At 36.0% G+C, this 20,800-nt stretch overlaps 1 protein-coding gene across 13 annotated transcripts in view; it reads right to left on the bottom strand.

Moving 5' to 3' along the window:
- The window catches only part of PTPRD (protein tyrosine phosphatase receptor type D), a 2,314,079-nt gene that overhangs the window by 882,497 nt on the left and 1,410,782 nt on the right, over nt 1-20,800 (bottom strand). For all 13 annotated transcript variants that reach the window (XM_055294262.2, XM_063609868.1, XM_063609869.1 and 10 more), the window contains exon 9: nt 2,874-2,933. The gene's annotated coding sequence lies outside the window, so the exon portion shown is untranslated. The remainder of the gene's footprint in view (nt 1-2,873; nt 2,934-20,800) is intronic.

Here is a 20,800-nt window from a genome sequence, read left to right as displayed (position 1 = left end):
GATCTTAAATAATTGGAGGAAAAGACAATTTAGGAAATACTGATGAAATCTAATACCCTAAATAAAGTGTACTGAGCTTCACCCAAGTGTTTGACAACATGTCTTACAATATTTTTGTAGACATCATGTCTTACAAATTTTTGTAGACAATATGGAGAAGATGGAACTGAAAAGAGCCAGGTAGATTTCTTAAGTGGCAAAAATCATAAAAAAAGACATTGGAATATGTAAATACTAATTTGTAAAGCACTTTTGGACTTGGCTCAGAGTTCCGTCTTTGGTAGAGTAAAAATACCATAGAATTTGAAAGTCAGAAAGGTTTAGGTTGGAGTTCTTGCTCTAACTCATTAGCTGTGAGAGACCTTTGCCTCCTTGGCCATCAGTTTCTTTCGTAATGGGATCATATGAAGATAACATAGAAAGCCATTCCTTTTATGCTTGGCACATACTAAGGGCTCAACAAATGGTATCAATAATAATCATTGTTATTTTTACCTTAATTTCATTTTTGGAATGAGGTGCAGGTGATTATGGTATCTTGTTTTCATTTTTATTCACTTTGAAAATACACGTAGATAAAAAAGCCTTTTCTCTAGGTAGGTAGTTATGTTTTTTTCTGACTGTGTTCTATGATTCAAGCATCTATCCTGTTTTGAGAAGGTGAACTGCTAAAATGTGCTGCCTGTTGCCATTTTCAAACATGCCTATGTGTGAGCAGACAGGTTCCTGATGCTCTAAATTTTAATAAAAATAATAATAACATCTACAGACAAATTTACATACCTCCTACTATGTCAAATACTATTCACCAAAGCAGCTTTCATATATGAACTCATTTAATCTTCACAACAGCCACCAGAAATAGAATTTTTTTTTTTTTTTTTTTTTTTTTTTGAGACGGAGTCTCACTCTGTCGCCCAGGCTGGAGTGCAGTGGCGCAATCTCGGCTCACTGCAAGCTCCGCCTCCTGGGTTCACGCCATTCTCCTGCCTCAGCCTCTCCGAGTAGCTGGGACTACAGGCGCCCGCCACCACGCCTGGCTAATTTTTTTTGTATTTTTAGTAGAGACGGGGTTTCACCATGGTCTTGGTCTTCTGACCTCGTGATCCGCCCGCCTCGGCCTACCAAAGTGCTGGGATTACAAGCGTGAGCCACCGTGCCCGGCCCAGAAATATAATTATTATTTTATTTTATGAATGAGAAATCTCAGGCACAAATTTGCATAGTTTGCTTAATATCAAATGGCTAATAAATAGAAGACAATCCAGGCAAATGTAAGTCTAGAATCTATGAAATTTGCTCCTTATAATAGAATTGGTCTGTCTTGAAGAAAGAATGTCATTAATGGAGGCATATTGAAATATTTCTATTAGCACTAGATCAGACAGAAATAGAACTAAAAAGAAAATAGGAACATCACTTGTATGATTAGTTCTACGGAAATAAGTACTTTGGACTCCCAAACAAGTGGTTTTTAAATGAACACTGGAAGATAATGTGCTTGGAAAATGGAAACTGATTCTATACAAATTGCTGAAACATAAAGCAGAATGAATAGTATTTTAAGAGAGTCAAGAATGAAGACACGAGGAATTCAGAAGAAGTACACATCAATTTGACTGGGGGTATCCAAGAAAGCTTTTTGGGGAAAGTGAGCTGAATCTTAATATATAAAATTGAACAATGATGAACCACCATGGAAACAGGCTGAAAGCCTGAAATAAATTTACTACAATCTTCATTATCTCTTATTTGTTTGTTGAGTTATCTTCTTATTTGACTTCAAAGGTACTGTGATTTCTGAAGGACCTTTGTGTACCTTCTCCATATGCAGATATTTCCATTTTCTTAGAGTCATAAGATACCTCAACCCCAAAATAAGATCAACAGGGGATAGGGATGGTGATACTGTTTTCTTTAAATTGAGGATGCAAAATTTTAGCAGATAAGAGATTTGAGCATGCTAAGGAACTTTTAAGCCTCACAGACTTTATTTAGAATATTTGTATTTAGAAACATTGATTTTAAAACATTTAAGTTTATCTTATTATTCATCACAAGTTTATTATGAGATAATAGTCTCTGAATGACAAGCCAATAGATCAAATATCTCCCAGAAAGCATATGGGAGTTGTTTATTTCAAAGAATTATCTTTGTAGGATTAGAAACACACTATTAAACTGCAATGGGTGAGGAAAAAATGTATTTGGCAGAGGATTTTAAACAAAAAGTATTGTTATGATGGATGAAATGTTTATATTAGAGAAGGGATATATAATGAAACAAAGCTATGTTAATAGCAAAAATTTTGTCACAAAGTAGTGAAAACAATGCATTAAATCATAACCTGTTATTGTTTAACAAAGATTAGACTTTAAAAAATTCGCTAATCCACTCACTAATCTGTTTTCTCACTTTATTCCCTCATTAACAATAAATACCTTTGGAGCTTCCAGAAGAGCCAAAATAAAGTATGTAGGCAAGACCACCGCCGAGGGCTAATAATTTCATAGCAGCAGCAGCTAAATTCAATCAACATTTAAATCTATAGGCATCTGCAGCTTCAATTCAGAAATTTAACCCATTGTTACATTTCACCCCACATTCAGGCCTAACATCAATGTAATTCAGAACTGAAAAATAAATCTCTCATTGACAGACTTCTTAGTTATTCTATTGTTATTAATACATTATAAAGGAAAATCTATAGTAAAGAATAACTCAATATTAGGTGAACAGAGTAAAATGTTTGAGTATTTTATCCATCCATCCATCCTAACCAATATTCATTGAGTCCAACTATACATCAGTTACTATATTAAGTATTAAGACCCAAAGAAGGGAAAGGGTTAAAATGTGGTTGTGGACTCACCTTGAGTTAGACACTGTCAGTGTTTTCAGACACAGTCCCTGGCCTCAAGAAGTTCAAAACCTAATTATGAAGATAGAAAGTAACAATTATTTTAAAAATATTTTAATCCCTACATTTTGTTTAAGATATATGCTGTCACCCCATTTTTTAGTGGGGATTGAGGCAGAGAGGAGAAAAAGCAAGCTAGTTAATGAGAAACTAGTATCAATTTTATGAAATACAATCTTTAATTGAAGTAGTGAAATGCCAAAAACCAACATGGAAATCTCTATTGTTCACAGGCTATAAAGCAGAATATTGACTATTCTTTAAAATGTTGAATTGAGACTAACACGTCCACCATAAAATATCTAAACTGCCTCCTTACAACATCATTTTCATTAAGTCCAGTAAACATCCTGGTTTGTTGCTTCCTACAATTACATAATACATTTCGGAATATCCATCCTTTGGCCTTTAAATAAATAATGCCCCTAAGTTGTTAAGGGGAGCACTTAAACCTTCGCAGACAAGCTAAAGCAAATCATTGTCTATCCTACTCATTCTGGGACAAATTAGCATGGAAAATTCCAACTTATAAGCATTACATTTATGTTTAAGAATTTCATAATTAATTTAACAAGATCCACACCTCTGAAACATATGAAAAGGCACAATGTCTTAATTTCTCAGCAGAATAATTTGTACAAGATTTGAAGTCTACCTTAATGATTCATTTTTGTATTGTTTTCACAATTGCTTTTTTGTTTAGGACATTTTTTTCTCAATTCTTTTTAACATATTAAACTCTTATTCCTCCTTCAATTCCCAGCAAAGTTGTCATCTCATGGGGCAAGACTTTTTGACATCCTGCTCTAAGTTTTAGTTAGATGAATCTCCTAGATGCTCCAACAAGCGCTGCGTCCTTCCCTATCACACGTTATTACATCACCCTCGGTCGGAGAAAATGGCTAGCTGTTCACCAAAACATTTCCCTTTTCCTTCTGTTACACAGCCAGACTACATTTTGTAGTTAGATGTGACTACATTCCTCACCATGGAACACAGTCTTAAGAACATCTTGCGGCCGGGCGCGGTGGCTCACGCTTGTAATCCCAGCACTTTGGGAGGCCGAGGCGGGCGGATCACGAGGTCAGGAGATCGAGACCACGGTGAAACCCCGTCTCTACTAAAAAATACAAAAAATTAGCCGGGCGCGGTGGCGGGCGCCTGTAGTCCCAGCTACTCGGAGGCTGAGGCAGGAGAATGGCGTGAACCCGGGAGGCGGAGCTTGCAGTGAGCCGAGATTGCGCCACTGCACTCCAGCCTGGGCGACAGAGCGAGACTCTGTCTCAAAAAAAAAAAAAAAAAAAAAAAAAGAACATCTTGCATATGATCCTCATTCTATGTTTCTTACCTATAGGTTAAATCCTTAAGGACCTAAAGGAGGAAAGGTCCAAAAGACAAAAAGAACATGATTCTCCAGCCACAGCTTTCAGGATCACCCCTCACTTCCACTAATAAGGTCTATTCACAGCACAGTGTTATACAGATGACCATTCGTCACCTTGCCCTGACTAGGACATCTATTGGCACTGCATTTTACGTAAATGAGAATTAAATTTCTGTTCTTTAAGCCATTAAAAGGGTGGGTGTTTATTATAGCATTTAGCCTGTTTGGTTTGTTAGATTTCCCTCATTAGATTGTAAACTATGGTACCCCGTGGATACAGCAACTAGTTTTGTCTTGTTTGAGGTTTTAGCTGAGCCCTTGACACAGAAAATAGCATATACGTACCATCCCTCTCTCTGTTTTTTAAAATAACTTGAATCTTATGTGATAAGATGTATCATGAAAATTTCATAGGAACTATTATTCTAAATAGTTATTCCTCCGGGAGTAGGGAACATAAGGCTTCATTTAGCACGGGTTCCGAAATATCTTTTGGTAAATACCTAAAGGTAAAATTTGATTTTGCTTAAGAGCTCACAGCAAGTGGAACACATCAAAATATGCTTGCAAAACTGTTCTTATAGGCCTCTATTTGCGAGTTTTCGGTAAGACGCTGAGAGCATTGCACAACCTTAGTCAGAAGTAATAGGCTTAGAAGCTCCTTGCTGTAGTCGTGGTGATTTGGAATGTCCTTTGACCCTCTACTGGATTTAATGCCAATGGAGAGAAAATGAAAGGTAATTTTCTTTCCTTTTCAAAACAATAACCAATCACGGAATCCAAGACCTTCTGCTCTTCACATATTACAATGAAACAGCTTTTGAAGTCTAGACAAAAATAGAGACATCTGACAGGCAATATCAAATCTCAGTCAGCATGCCTCCATGTATTCATTACTGACACTTCTCTCCCTTTCCCCTAGGGTCAAACACACTCTATTCGATGATTCCTTTTAGGCAACCAACCACCTGTTTGGGGCCACTTCCTAAAGGTCTCTCCAAAAGTCTCACCCATCTGTCTCTCTTTACTGTTGTCCACTTGCTGGTTAGTCTTGCTTGGCAGAAGTCAACTTTCAGAGATTTACCTCCTTTACTTTCAGCCCTACGTAAGCAAGGGACTTTAGGGGAGATGATCAGTTCTCCTGGCTGCCTTTCTGAGGAATGAAGAGGAAACTTTTGCTGCTAGACATGCAACTGCCTTTCGACCTGAAGTAGAAAATTCTCAGGCTCTATTCCACTGCTCATTTAGATGATTGCTGAATGGCACCTTTAGGCTAGATTTTATGGTAGCTTTAATAAGTTTGTAGTTCACTCACATTAATGTCTATATATTAATAAAGCATTTCTCCAGTGTCAGGCAAACATGCGTTGGATTTACTAGTTAAAGACATTTCTTACAGGTTTTCATAGACATTTTAGATAATTTTTTTTTTCTTTTTGCCTCTCAGACCACCACACAAATGCCTTTCTTTTCAGAGTACAAATATCAGTCTAGTTATCTGTCGATCTGGTAGAGGAGACAACAGAAACTATTTAACATCAGTGAGAAAGAGAAAAAAATGTAATCCTTTCTAAGCCATGCATAATGTCTAGGTCAACTAAGCTTTCTCCACTGTGATTAAAAATGGCAAATTATTAAGAAGTCCCATTTTTTTTTTCTGGAGATTGAGAAAAAATAGATGATAAATTCTCATGAACAGAAGAAAATGGATTTTCAGCAAGTAATTTGGCTCAAGAAGGCAGACCCTAGTGCATGGAACATGCTCAATTTAGGGGAGAGAAAGAAATGAACAAGGAGGAAATAACGATAAGGGTTCTTTCATTTCTCAGCTATCTGCAAAAAATTCCGACTGGTTGTTATGCCTGAGGAAACTGTAAGAGCTGAAGTTCGTAACTTTAAAGGGAAGATCTGTCCATGGTGGGGCACAATCTGACCAGATACACTTTCTAGTATTTGTATATGTTCATGAAGCTTGGGCAACATGACAAGATCCCATCACTACAAAAAATACAGAAAGCTAGCTGGGCACTGTGGCATGCACTTTTAGTCCCAGCTAGTCAGGAGGCTAAGGTGGGAAGATTGATTGAGCTCCAGAGGTCGAGGGTGTAGTGAGCTGTAGTGGTACCACTGCACTCCGACCTGGACAACAAAACAAGACTCTATCTCTCTTTCTCTTTCTCTTTGTCTCTCTCTCTCTCTCTCACACACACACACACACACACACACACACACACACGTATCCTAATACATATGTGTGTATGCATGGGAAGTTTTGAAGGCTCCAATTCACTTTGGTCATAAACCTAGTTTTTCACCTTCACAGAAATAACAAACATTTCAGAAATAGCCTTTCATTTAGTGTGTTTTGCATTAAGAGAGTATAATCTTCTATTTTCTAACTGGAATTATCTAAATGATGTATATATTCTTAGACAAAAAAAATTTGGATTTGCTTAGAATAATTTTTTATATTTACTATATGGCATCCCTTCTGTTATAAACTGAAATTTCCAAATTTTAATGACTCATGAGTATTATATAAAATGTAATAATTAAAACATTTCACACCTGAAAAAGGTATTTCAACAGAAACACTGAAACTTATTTTACATAATATATTGCAATGATTTTCACTCTAAATTAGAAAAAAGTTTACTTCCTATCAATTTTATTTCTGCTGCTAACCCTATTCTAAAGCATCCCTCAAAATTCTGATTATCAAAATAACATGTAATTTTAAAACAGATTCTCATTAGTGCAAGCAACTGTGACTTTTTAAAGTAGCTTAAAATTACATATTAAAGAGATTTCATTAGGAAGCTTTCATTCTCTTTCATTTAGAATTGTTTGCACATACTTCTCATTAGTCATTGTACTCAAATTTTCAGATTCAAGTATAAAGATAGTCCTTTGCATTACCTTAAACACCAGGTAAGTAAAATTCCAGGAAAAAATAAGTTTTGAAATACCTAAAGGTACCTGTCTTATGAAATTGTCAAGCCCCTTTTTCATGGGCAGTTTGTACAACAGAAAGCCAAGACAGATGAACAAGAGAGTGTGATTTTAAGCTTTGCTTTGCAAACATGTGAGATTTCTTAAGTGGCATAGCTTGTCTTTCCTCCCTCCCTCCCTGCTTCCCTCTCCTTCCCTCTCTCTCTCTCTCAACCTTGTTCTAATGCCATCCATTACAGGTTTCTTGTGAAATAGACTGATTTGGAGCTGTGTTAATAACAACAACAAATACTACTGCAACCCACATTGCAGTGAACAATATATAAAATGGCAAATAAATTGTACCTCTCATGACTAAAGAATAAGAGGACATTTTTTGTGGTGTTGTGTTATGTTTTGTGTGTTTCTGTGTATGTATGTGTGTTTCCATGTGACACCATTATAAGAACAAGCAGGACTTCTTGGAAGCCTGAGTACTTTTGTCTCAACTAAATTAAGAGATAATTTAAATTTAAAAAATCAACATATAATGCGCTTATGGAAAAGTACATAAATAATGAATCATACAAAAGAAACATCAGGGTAAACACCACCCACGTCAAGATATAGCACATTTCTAGTAATACAGACTTCATGCTTACTCTCAAACTCACTTTTTCCTCCTCACCAAAGGTAAACAAACACTATCTTGACTTCTAAGCTATGGTTTAGAGCTGCTTTGAACCTTATGTAAATGTGATCAAGTATTACATATTATTTTTGTGTCTGCCTTCTTTCCTTAACATTAAGGTTGTTGGTTACATTCATGTTGTAATTTGTCAAATATCTGAATATATACAGTATAACATTTTTGTAACTATTCTATTGCTGATGGACATTGGGTCATTTCTAGTTTAAGGCAATTACAATTAATGCTGCAATAAACATCCTTGTAGATATTTCTTGGTATGCATGTTGTAGATAACGAGGAGTGGAATTGCTGGATCATCTGGTTATGCATATGTTCAATTTCAACAGATAATGCCAAATTGTTTTCCAAAGTGGTTGTAACAATTATACTTTTCCTGCAATATATGAGTGTTTCTGTTGTATAAAATCTTTGCCAATAGTTGGTAGAAGTTATTTGCTTTGAAAGTCTAAGTTTGGTTAGTCAAAGAGGAGAGAGGGAGTGAAGGCTTAGACTAGAAAAGGGAAGACTCCTGACCTAGGTAGGATTCAGTTGACTGGTAGAAGAATGATGGTTGTGCCATGAGTGGTAAAGACTCTAATGACACTTTTAAGGATTCTTGAAGGGTTGCAGGATCAAATGAGAGACATGGTATTCTGTGGAATTATGAGAGTGGAAATCAACCTGGTCACAGAATTTTAGCGCAAAATAAATCGTGTGTGTGTGTGTGTTGTGTGCATGCATGTCTTGGAGTCTTCTTAGAAGCAAATAAACAAATCCAACACATAAAGTGGAAAGAGTCTCTTTACACACGAAAATCATCAGAAATTCCTAGGGTGGTGAATTAAAGATGACAAGGACCACAAGAGTACAAGCTAGCCATGAAGAACTACTTAATATCAGTCCATTCTAAATTACATCTTATTCTTCTTTTTGTAATCCATTTTAAACATGGTATGTATCAGAAGAGATGGGAATACAATTACATTATTTTCAGGTATGAGGAATTTTCCGTAAGTGTTCACTGAGCTGTTTTCGTAAGTGATTGCTTTACAAGGTAATTATTTTATGATTATCACATAGAAGGTGCTTTTGAAAAAATATCCTCTAGAGTCAGGAAAAATCATGGAATTTTATAGTTGAAAGAGATCTTGAACAACATCTAATTAAACCTCATTTCACAGATGAGGAAGTTGAGGTGCCCAGTTGCTCAGTGATTTGATTGGGCTAACGTAGTAATTAACTGCAGATATAGAAGAATCTAGGCCTTTTAATCCAGAAGACTCTCACCATAAATTCATTTTATTAAATAAACATTGAAATTTTATTAATTCACTTTTCTTACCTGGTCTATTCCTACACATCCTTCAGAACCCATCAGGGTTTATCTACTACAAAATGTCCTCTCCGATCCCTTCTCTCCTTAAATCCATGTGAGATGCTTCTATTATGTCTTAACACTGTATAATGATTTCTATTTTGTAACTGTCTATATGGTTATCTCTTTGCCTACTATACTGAAAAAGCAGAAGACAGGAACTGCTTTTATTTTTTTCTGTTTTTGTCCTCAGCATTTTGCATAAGCCTAGCATACAGTGATAAATGGTAAATATTTTTGAAATGAATAAACAAATCAAAATCTGGCTCTTTATTATTTTGCTATGCACTCAGGTGGATGTGAAATATATTACTTTACCCATTAGGTTGTTTTCTGGGCTGTTCATTGATATTTCCATTTCTCATCTTTCCAGGAATATGGTCAAAGTGAACTTCCTTGTGCCTTTGAAATTAGTATGGCTGTGTAATTTGAGCTGAAGTATCACATGTCACTTCCATGTAGAAGCCTTTAATAGCCAGTGATAATTTGCCCCTTCCTCCCTCCTGGCCCAGTGATGTCGGAGACTTTCAGAGTGAGGACAGCATGAGAAGAATATGTAGCCAATTGCTGTGGTTTGAATGTGTCCTCCAAAGTTCATGTGTTGGAAACTTAATCCCTGTTGTAACAGTATTGGGAAAGTCAGACCTTTAAGAGGTGATTAGGTCATGAGGGCTCTGCTTTCATTGGTAGATTAATGCTTTAATTGTGGGAGTGGGTTAGTTATTGCAGGAGTGAGTTCTTGATAAAAGGATGAGTGATATGGTTTGACTGTGTCCCCACCCAAATCTCAATTTGAATTGTATCTCCCAGAATTCCCACATGTCGTGGGAGGGACCCGGGGGAGATAAGTGAATCATGGGGCCAGTCTTTCCCATGCTATTCTTGCGATAGTGAATAAGTCTCACGAGATCCAATGGGTTTATCAGGGGTTTCTGCTTTTGCTTCTTCTGCATTTTCTCTTGCAGCTGCCATGTAAGAAGTGCCTTTCACCTGCCACCATGATTCGAGGCCTCCCCAGCCATTCTCAGGTATGTCTTTATCAGCAGTGTGAAAACGGACTAATACAACGAGTTAGCCCCTTTCCTGTCTCTCCTGCTCTTCTGAATTCCACCATGTGATGACACAGCACAAAAGCCCTAGGAGGACACTAACATCTTGACATTAAACATCCTAGACCTGAGAACTGTGAGCCAGTAGATTTCTGTTCTTTACAAATTACCCAGTCTCAAGTATTTTGTTATAGCAGCATAAAATGTACTATGACACCAACCCATGAGGGATAAGTGGTGTGATTGAGAAATAGAACTATGTTATTCTAAGTCACAAAGATTTTAGAGTTACTACTGTCTCATAACCCAGTGCATCTTGACTAATTAATGGGATGAGACTTTGGGGGACTGTTGGAGAGAGTGAGCCTATTCTGCAGTGAGAGAAGGTTGAACCATAGAGTTCAGATGTTGAACTGTCATATATAGCTTCAAAAATGGATCTTGAAGATTCTTATCTCCTGGCATTCATACATTTGTGTAACCTCCTCCCCTTGAATGTAGGCTGCACCCAGTGTCTTGCCTCTAACAAAAATAATGCTGGAAAAGTAATGGCAGGTTGCCGATTAGATTATAAAAAGACTGTGGCTTATTTCTTGCTTGCTATGTCACATTCTGTCTCTTGAAGCCTTTGGTCTGGAAAAAGCCAGTTGCCACATGATGACTAGCCCTATAGAAGGGCCCATGTGGTAAAAGGTTAAGGTTAATTTCTTTGGCTTACGACAGAGAGCACTGAAGGCTTGTCGACAATCCTGTGAATGAAATAGGAAGGGGTCTTCTGAGCCTTACCAAAAGCCATATTGCTGAACTTGAGAGTGGATCTTCCTTCATTTGGTCCCTGAAATGACCCCAGTCCTGGCTGATACCCTGATTGCAGACTTGTGAGAGGTCTGGAGCAAGAGGCACCCAGCTAATGCAGCTACCTCCCTTTGTGACCTACAGAAACTGTGAGCTAAGAAAAGTCTGATTTAAGTTGCTATATTGGGGATAATTTGTAATGCAGCAATAGATAACTAATACATTTTATGAGTATTTCCTTATCTAAGTATACTGTCCCAATATGACAAAGACATTTAACATTATGTCAGAGATGCCTGATGATGACCATATCTAAAGTTGAACGCAATGCTGTAACTCTTTATTTATTGCAACATTGAAATACGATGCACTATGTGAACCAAAAGCCATATAAGAATCAAGTTTATACTTTAGTTTCTTGCATCAATTAATTAATAAAACTTATATAGGTATTAGCAAGCATCTCTAAATGTAAATAAGCTATAATTAAACATATACTATTAATAGTAATCAGTATTTAGGATACTGGAATGTTGCAGGTATTTTGTATCTCTTTGATTTTTGCAAATAACAGAAAATTTGATTTTCCCGTTAAGGAGAAACATGGGTTTTTGTTAGACCATTTTCATGTTGCCCCAATATAAACTGACTTCTACTTAAATAGCTAACCCAATTCCTGTACTGCTTCTGAAAAATTTATCAAAATATGATCAAAGGAGTGCAGGGACAGTGTGAGACTGGGACTTTCAGGCTATTTTGAGTCATCTGAATCTAAAAATGAGAGCATGACACCTACACTTTTCCCATAGTTGTTCAATATCAGGAATCTAGGACAGTGTCTGTTCAGTAAATCAGAGAGTTAATGTTAAATTTTATATAGCAAAGATAAAAAAAAAAGCTGTAAGAAAAAAATTATAAAGTGTTGGGAGAAAGCAGGAGTGCAGTTCTCATACAAAAAAAATAAACTTGAGAGCTGAAAATCTTCCACTAGCTAGCTTGTGACAATACAGTGAAGCATGAGCCCCAAGCGAGGGACCTGCTTTGGTAGTAGGCTAATGAGAGACTCAGAAGACAGGTATCCTAGTGATTAAAAGGTTTCTTACAGGTGACTATAATTGTTTTTACATGTTTGAAGTCAGCCTGGTTTTAATCCCAACAGAAATTTCTAATGAATATTGCATTTTCTGTGGAAGCAACAATTCATAATTTCCCTTTATTCTTGTTTGTTACTACAAAAGACTCTGTCTCTGAGGGCTTTGATTAAGATGATGAGACAAAGAATAAAACAAATAGAGAGTCCATTAAATGCCTGCCTGAAACCAGAGCTGCACCACTTAATATAAAAGACTCTTCAAAACCAATAATGAAATAATCATCCTTTTTCCATGACTGATAAGAAAATGAAGGCTAGATATAGATTTGGGAAAACTAATTTACGCTGGAGGAGGGAAGAAGGGAAAGAAGAGTGACTACAGAAAATCAACTGTTAATAAATATCAGAGACTGCAGAGAAGTCATGAGATAAGCTGCAGCATATGTTCCTCCAGCTAGAAAATGGCAATCATTTCTCTGAGAAGAGAAGCTGATAAGGTCCCCTCCCCTCCACCGTGCAATCATTTTGCATTTTATATTATTTGAAAAGAGCTTGATTATTTTCCTTTGAATGAAACCAGATTGATTCACATTTACCTGTCAACAGAATGTTCCACTCCTCTGTTTTGCTTGTCTATTTAAAGGCATATGACCTGACTATGAAATTCCATATACAAACGTTCAGTTAAATGTTAAGTAAATGAAAATGAGTGACCAGCTTGCATTTTAAATATTTTATATTTTTATTTCTGGTAGCAAATTATGCTAAATTAGAATCCACTGATTGATAAATATCACTGATATGGAGTAATGAATTGAGATCACGAATATTGCTTTACTCAAGGTCAGATATATCTTTAAAAATCATATGCAGAGGAAAAAGCTGCATGGGAACATGATAATTATGTTATTTGAAACCTATTTTAAGGGGGGAAATACAACATATAATCTCCTCCTGTTTTGTAAACTTGGATAAATGTGTAAGTACACTCATGCATCACTTGACGGGAATACATTCTGAGAAATGTGTTATCAAGCGATTTTTCATTGTATGCACACCACAGAGAGTACTTACACAAACTTAGGTGGTACAGCCTACTACAAACCTAGGCAACATGGTATAGCCTATTGCTCCTAGGCCACACGCCTACACATCATGTTACCATGCTGAATATTGTAGGTAACTGTAACACAATGGCAAGTATTTGCATATCTAAACATATCTGAGCACAGAAAATGTACAGTAAAATATCATCTAAAAGATAAAGAATGGTACACTTGTGTAGGGCACTTAACATGAATGGAGCTTACAGGACAGAAGCTGCCCTGGGGGAGTCTGTGAGCAAGTGATGAGTGAACGTGAAGGCCTAGGACATTACTGTGCACAACTGCAGACTTTATACACACTGTAAACTTTGGCTACACTAAATTTATTTTAAAATATATTTTTCAATAATAAATTAACCTTAGATTACTGTAACTTTCCTACTTTATAAACTTTTTTAAAATTTTTGACTCTTTTGTAATAACAGCTTAAAACACAGACATATTGTACAGCTGTACAAAATATTTTCTTTCTTTATGAGCTTTTCTGTATTAAAAATAATCTTTATACTTTGAAAATATTTTTTGTTAAAAACTAAAACACAAATACACATATTAGCCTAGGTCTACACAGGCTCAGGATCATCAGTATCACTGTCTTCCACCTCCACATCTTGTCCCCACTGGAAATTCTTTAGGAGGAATAACAGGCATAGAGCTGCCATCATCTATGATAACAATGCCTTCATCTGGAATACCTCCTGAACAACCTGCCAGAGGCTATATTACAGTTAACTTTTTGTTTATAGGTAGAAAGAGTACACTCTAAAGTAATAATTAAAAGTATAGCATAGTTAATACATAAACTAGTAACATAGTCATTTATTCTCACTATCAATTATGTACTGTACATAATTTTATGTGCTCTATTTTTATAAAACTGGCAGTGCATAGGTTTGTTTACACCAGCATCACCACAAACATATGAATAATGTGTTGTGCCACAATGGCTGTGACATCACTGGGTGGTAAGAAACTTCAGCTCCATTATAATCTCATGGGACCGCTGTCATGTACTTGGTCTGTTGTTGACAAAAGCATTGCTATGCAGAGCATGACTGTATTGCTCTATCAAGTAGAAATAGACAAGAGAAATGTGAAAAGGCAAATAAGAAGTGAGGAGCTGGTCAGTGCACTTATATGGGTTTGACTTCACTTGTTGAAATAGGGTGCTGGGATCCTGAGCGATAGTGGGAAAATAGTTCTAATAGCACGTTGTATATTATCTCTTAATATTATAAATATTTTGCTTATTACTGAAAGGGGATGTGGAACAAAATGCTTCTCTGGCATCAATGCAGTTGGGTTCTAGTATGGATTCTATAGCTTATAAAGTTTGTATTTTTAGTAAATCAGTGACCATTTTTTGTTTGAGTTATTCCATTCTACTAAGTGAAAGAGTCAAATAGTATTATCAAGGACCAGTTCAACCCTATGTGTGTGTGTGTGTATACAGATACATATGGTATATATATGTATGTGTGTGTATATATACATATTTATACGGATACATATATACGTGTGTGTGTATATATATTTGTATGTATACATACATACCCATATATACAACTTTTAAAACAAACAAATTATTAAGCTGACATGGTGTTAGCACTCAAAGCTATGAAAACTTGAGCATACATCTTGGATAAAGAAAGGTAACTTATGTAGAATCTCAATTTCAGCATGCTGTTTACGTAATTCACAAACAACATTTAGTTGAAAACATATGTTTGGAAAATAAATCAAAATATTCTGTTTGTGAAATACAGAATTGATGCTTTAAAAGATGAAATGTGTTTTGGGTGATAGAAGCTGTGTTCACTATCGACAGAATATCTAGTTTAGTGTAAATACAGGCCAATTGGTCATATCCATAGTAAGCCAATGGGAAGACATTTGTTGGGGATTAAGTAGGGACTATGCTGGTCTCTGTTTCAGTATGTTTTTCAGTGTCTTGATATTAACAAAGTTTTGAAATTTTGGTACTTTTTGTTAAAGTATTGGTTTTATTTTCCTCAATTCATCACACAACTTGAAACCTTTCATGTGAATGGAGCATTCGCTTCCCACAGAGTCTGTGGTATTATTGCTTTTAGCTAGACCCTACTAGTGTTCCTCAGCCATCAACATTTTTAAATGCAAAAAAAAAAAAAAAAGTGTACACAAAGACAATTTTAGGAAGTATACATAGGCTGTAAATTATTTATAGTGCTTAAGGATTGAAACAGCTACAGGCTGTCAAGAGTAAGAAATGACAATTACCTAAAAAGTAGGGTTGAAAACAGAGTTATAGGCTGCTCATAGTTTCATTATTATTAAATACAAATGCTACATAAATGCTGATATTTAGAAAATATTTTAAAAATCTGAGAATTCTAAACTCTCCTTCTGTTACCTAAATTATTTTGAAGAATTAAAAGATAAAAGGCTGTACAGTTTGGAGGATAGTCCTCTGGACATAAAGATGGGGAGGCCAAGATTCTAGCCCATATTTGGCCACTCGTTACTTATGTGAGGACTTAGCATACCTGACCTTCAGTGTTCTCATATGAAAGATAAAAGAATTATCTTCCCATAAGAATAAATATGTGGCAGTACATTGTGAAACTCACACGATCAAAAACATGAGTAATTACTATTACCAATATTTTAAGGTTTCTTCCTACTTCCTGGGACACAGAGTGAAATTATATGAAATAGTCACATCTGATCAAGCATGCATTTTTGGTTCCATCCATCAGTTCATCCATCATCCATCTAATTGATCATTTTATATTTATTAAACCCCACTCTAAGTAAATCACAAATCTCCTTCCTCTGAAATAATTCAGAAATGAACAACACAGTATCTCTGCCATGATATACTTTTTAGTTTAATGGAGACACTCATCTCTTAAGGTACCAATGTTGTGTTCATACACTCTTTTATAAGGAATGATTAAATAATTTTGCTCTAAAGTTAGACAGGTCTAGGATTCTAATCCCATCCCTACTCTATACGGTTATGCCATTTTAAACAAATAACTTTATTTTTCTAAGTCTTATTATCCTTACAGGTAATATGCACTCAAATAGTACTTAATTCATAGGGTTGTTGTGAATACTAAACGAAATCATGCATGCAAAACATCTAGCATATTTCTTGTCTTATAATATGTATGCAATAAATAAATATTCACACTTTTTCTTTGGTCTTTTCCTTACCATAATCTTTATGTCTCTCCCCCTAAAAAAGAGCAAAGCAACAACTGACAAGGACCCGGCCTGCTACTATCTTTCAGGCCTTGGTGTTGCTACCAACTGGCCTGGCCCTCACAGCTGATTCTTGCTATTCTCCTGTTGAACATAAACAATTTCGTGGAATATCAATATCAGACAAGGTCAATCTTTGACCATGATAGATCTAGACACAAACAGGATCACTCCCTAATCATGTCTGAGAATAGACAAAAACATAATAACATTGTCAAAACCCACAAATGACCAAACATCCCCCAACTTAGTTAATATGTGTAATTGTTACTTCTACACCAATTACAGTTTTACCTCACTCAGCCTTTCTTCCTTCTGAATAAGATTACAGTACCAAATGGCAGAGTTATCTTCACTTTCTGGAAGCATCTAATCCAGAGCAAAGCCACACTTTCTTACACTTTCCCCCAAAGCACTTCACACAAGCCCAAATCCTATAATATTAATAAATCCTATCACTCCCTTACTAAAGTCTCCATAGTTCCCCATGGCTTGCGTTCTCCCACGCTGCAATGAACACTAAACTCAACTTCTTTGACTGGTGGTCGTCTTCAGTTGGAGTGCATTGACACTCTTACACACCGGTCATCTGTGTTGTCTCCACATGTCATTATTTTGAGATGGAGTCTCACTCTGTCGCCCAGACTGGAATGCAATAGCGCAGTCTTTGCTCACTACAACATCTGCCTCCCAGGTTCAAGAGATTCTACTGCCTCACCCTCTCGAGTAGCTGGGATTACAGGCGCGTGCCACCACACCCAGATGATTTCTGTATTTTTAGTAGAGATGAGGTTTCACCATGTTGGCCAGGCTGGTCTCGAACTCCTGACCTCAGGTGATCTGCCCACCTCGGCCTCCCAAAGTGCTGGGATTACAGGCATGAGCCACCATGCCCGGCCTATTTTTCTTTTCTGCTGAATTAATCTTCCAGTCTACTCTGGCTTCTTTTTCCTGTCACCATTCCTTTCATGTTTCAGATACTCAATAAATGATTTTTGAATGAATAAATGTTCCCTTTCTATATTTCTACTTTTTATCTTTTTTCTTTATGATAGCTCCAGTCCACACAAGCTTCAGGAAAATAATTGGCTCACCACTCTATCAGACTTTGAGCAGGGAATTGCATAGCATCAAGCTTTTTGATACTGGAGTCTCTCAAGACTTTGGCAGGACTAATCTAGAAAAATAATAATTTCAAATAAGTGTTGTTCAGTGAAAGAACACAAAAAGACTACTGGGAATTTTTAACCATGTATAAGGGAGTAAAAGTGTGCATTTAGGTTTACTTATATTTTTGATAATAAAATTTAAGGTTTATATTTTTTAGTCTTTTAAAAATATCTGGTTGAGCTCACTTATTATTTTAATTTCACTTAGCACTGTGGCTTTGCATTTCTTTAATCTTTCATAGTTTTCACTGGGAGATTTTTAGGCTATAAACACACACGTGCAATTAACTGGGTTGAAAACATACACCATAAAATCAAACCAAACTTAGAAAATAAGTTTGGTTAATTTTTGTACCCTAAGTGTCCATATAAAGTTTCACTGGAAATTAACCCCTATGTGAGCAATTTTGTAGCCCTCTGTCAAATAGGTTTAATTTTTTCTTTTTTCTTTTATTCATTTACTTAACATGGAGTCACTTAGAATTCAAGCAACTTTTAGAACTGACAAAGCTCCTGGAGGACACATGCGATGTGGAAGCAAGCGTACCACTTATTTTACTGTTTCTCTGCTGCTCTCAAGTCAGTCTCGAGAATTTTAGTTAATTTCTTCTCCATGAATATTTTTTAGTGACTCAGTTTGGAATTCCTGAGATTTGGCATTTCAATGTGCTGGATTACTGAGAAACATCAGCCCAAATGCAAACTTAGGAGTTAGTTTTAAACTGGTCTGAAATTCTCACATGTTCTAAAATAAAAATGAAGTGGATAGATGCCTTATGATTCCATTGGGTTAACAGTGTCCATAATCAGTGTCTTACCTTAATGGAAAATATCTGATTTATCCCTGAGATAGATGACTGCATATAGTATATCTTCAAATAAGAAGAGGTAGATGAACAGAACTTCTTAATTGGCTCCTATATGCATCCTATGATGGAAGGGCTGCTTTTGATTCTAAGGTCGGGCCTCTTACTTCCAGATTCATCATAGCAACTTGGGTGACTTTTCAGGAAATTCTCAGCCATGGCAGGAAGATATAACTTATGATTCTTATGATTAAATATTTATATAGTACCAAAGATATGTGGGCAGCAGGTCAAGTGTTATCTACAAGGCTTAGATTGAAAGATGGCTGAGAGCTGAAGGGCTTCCCTGATAATGAGTGCACAAGGAGACACAATATCATCCCCTAGGTAAAAAAAGAAAGAGCAGAGAATGACTAGTTATACCTAGGGTACTTTGCAATATATATATAACTAAGTTGATTCCGTAAGGAAGGGCTCTGTGCTATGCGTGTATTATTGCTGGGATAAAGATTCATTTTAGAAAACATCGAAGAACTTGAAGCATATTCTCTTATTCAGGGTCCTAGCATAAACTTCTGTTATGTAAAATACCTGTTAGATGCCTTAAGTAAAATCTCTAATGCAATTGCTGTCCCGTATGCCCTATGACACACACCAGAGTCCTTAACCGGAAAACTCAGAGTCTGTAAAATGCATCTCTACTGGTAGAATTCACATGCAGTGATTTGCTGCTATGAAGCGCTAATTAGAGGAATGAAAATAAGACCAGACTAAATACAAATGGTGAGAACTGATAAAAGTGTTATAAAGGAAACCAAGATCAATTTAAACCTAGAGAAAGTTTTAGCCACAGATCATGGTGTTTGGAAAGATGAATATAAATAGGTGAAATAGAATTTTAAAAATATTTCAGAAATATGCCTAGAGTCACAGAGCATTTAAAATATACAAGGCAATTTCCTAAATAAAGGTAAAGTAAATGCAAATTTAAGTTTCAAAAATGATTTTATTAGAAACGTGCCAAAGTAATTTATATATAAATTATAAACGTCATATGTATAGTTGAAATCTTATTTACAAAATAGTATGGCCCTGCTGTGATTACTGGACTTGGCATTAGAGAATTTGCTTTCTGATTCTAGCTCTCCTACTTCCTAGCAGTGTGGTTTAGCAAGTCTGTGAAACTTAGTTTCTGGTTGTAAATTGGCAATGCCTCTTTACCTACATAAAGTTGTTATTGGTCCAGTGGTGGGCACAAGATCTGAAATGTTAATCAAATCAAACGGGCAAACTAGTTAGGGCATGGTTGAGGGCTAGTGTTGACTCCCACTGTCTGTTAGCAAGGAAATAAGTTGTCTCTGCTCCTACTGGGAGCCATTTGGTGACCATGAGCAAGCCAGCTTGGCAAACAAACAAAAACAAAACAAAACAAAACCATGAAGAGGAGTTTAGAGAGCAGAAATCAGAAAATTAGAGCAAAAATCCTGATATCCTACAATGAGAGTCTTTCTGGCCTTTGGACTTTTTGTTATGTGAGATGAAACACATTCCCATCATTTAACTCAGTTTGAATGTGATCTGTTTTATTTCTAACATCTTCTTACATTTCTACAAAGAACACTTCAGGAAAATTCTTCTCCCTTCTTTATCTGAATCATGTAGGTATTAAATTTCTATGAGTGAAAACAGTTTACACTTGTTGGCTTCACCCATGAGCAATACATTTTGTTGATATTTTACACATGTAATCTTATTTAATCCTACAACCCTCTCACTTTATAGATTAAGGACCCAACTCTCAGAGAATAAAGCGATTTGCCTAAGGTAACACAGGATTCCAACCAAGACTGTCTGTTGCAGATTTCATTATTTTTTTCATTATGCCACTCAGCAAAACAATTGTAAATCCTTACGGAAGATTCCCTGGTTGGCAGAGATCTGCTGAAAGTGGACTCCTTAAGAGGTATCAAGAAATACCCTGGATAATCACCAATGCTTTTGCAGTAAATAAATACAGTGGGGGAGTTCCTTTATCCTTCTAACCGAAAACTGCAAAAACCTTTAGAACAAAGAAATTATTAAAGCTTACACAAAACCATCATTGATTACATTTCCCCATGTGGTTTTCCTCTCTATTGTAGAAATCCTTTCCTAATTCAAAAGAAGCTATTATTAAAAAGCTAATCTCTTCTTATATGAAGCACAGTGTATGCTGCAAATATCTTAAATTC

The sequence above is a fragment of the Symphalangus syndactylus genome, chromosome 9, assembly GCF_028878055.3.
Source record: "Symphalangus syndactylus isolate Jambi chromosome 9, NHGRI_mSymSyn1-v2.1_pri, whole genome shotgun sequence".
Lineage (NCBI taxonomy): Eukaryota > Metazoa > Chordata > Mammalia > Primates > Hylobatidae > Symphalangus > Symphalangus syndactylus.
This window is presented reverse-complemented; position numbering and strand designations above follow the sequence as displayed.